The sequence below is a fragment of the Myotis davidii genome, unplaced genomic scaffold, assembly GCF_000327345.1.
Source record: "Myotis davidii unplaced genomic scaffold, ASM32734v1 scaffold954, whole genome shotgun sequence".
In the NCBI taxonomy this organism is placed as follows: Eukaryota; Metazoa; Chordata; class Mammalia; order Chiroptera; family Vespertilionidae; genus Myotis; species Myotis davidii.
In genome coordinates this window covers 115,480-116,607 of record NW_006285487.1, presented here as the reverse complement: position 1 = coordinate 116,607, position 1,128 = coordinate 115,480, and positions in this window count along the sequence as shown.

The window sequence follows — 1,128 nt, the reverse complement described above, 5'->3', positions numbered from 1 at the left end:
CTCTGAAGGGGTGGGTGGGAGGCTCCAATGCGCCAAATGAGTGAGCGGGTTTCCAACAAGGTCGGGCTGATCCCAAACCAAGACCCCCGCTGACTCTTCTATGTGGTGGGTGGGCGGCCCCGGGCCACTTCGCTGACCACGCCGGCGGGCATATGTACCGGAATGAATTAAACTCGTAAGTCAAGGTCCCACTGTACCCGCAGTCCCCCACCAGCCTGCAGCGCGCCCTCTGGACTGATGGCCTGTAAGCCACCCTTGCAAACGAGGGCCGGCATTTACCAGCCCACAGAAGGGTTTTCCAAGCTTCTCCTCCCTTTGAGGCAGACGTGGACTGGCCACGTGACTCTGGAATGAAACATCGTTAGAGCTAGGAGGGGACTGTGTCCCCAGTTTGGCTCAGGGGATAGAGTGTCGGCCTGCAGACCGAAGGGTCCCGGGTTCGAACCCGTCAAGGGCATGTACCTGGGTTGCAGGCTCCTTCCTGGCCTGGGCCCTGGTCGGGGTGCGTGCAAGAGGCAACCAATCGATGTGTTTCTCTCACATCGATATTTCTGTCTTTCCCTCTCTCTTCCCCTCTCTCTAAAAATCAATGGAGAAATATCTTCGGGTGAAGATTAAAGAGAGAGAGAGACAGACAGACAGACAGACACTGGGGCCCAGAGGTTAGGGGACTTGGCCAAGAGGACATATCACATACACAGCCCTGAGCAGGAGGCTGGCCAGTCTTTGCTGCTCACATATTCGTCGAATGAGCAAACCCAGGCTGACACACGTCTGCCCTCAGGGCCCCGCCCTGCATGTTTCGGGGGGGATTTGTGCATGGGTTTGAGGGGTGGCGGCGGTTACAGGGATACCCCCTTAGAAACTGTTCCAGCGGAAGAGGCAGGAGAGAGAACGGACTCAGGCGTGAACAGGCCGCCCTGTGTGCGTGTGCCAGGTCCCTGCACAAGGGCCCGGGGCTGGGAAGTGCTGAACGGCCGTGCACTGCCGGCCACGCCACGGTGTGTGCAACCAGCCAGGCAGGGACATGCCCTCGCTAAGAGCCTATACGCCGTGTCCTGGGGGTGGGAGGCGGCACCTGCCCCACCACACACCGTTTGGCAACTTATCACCATGACATGCCCTGGC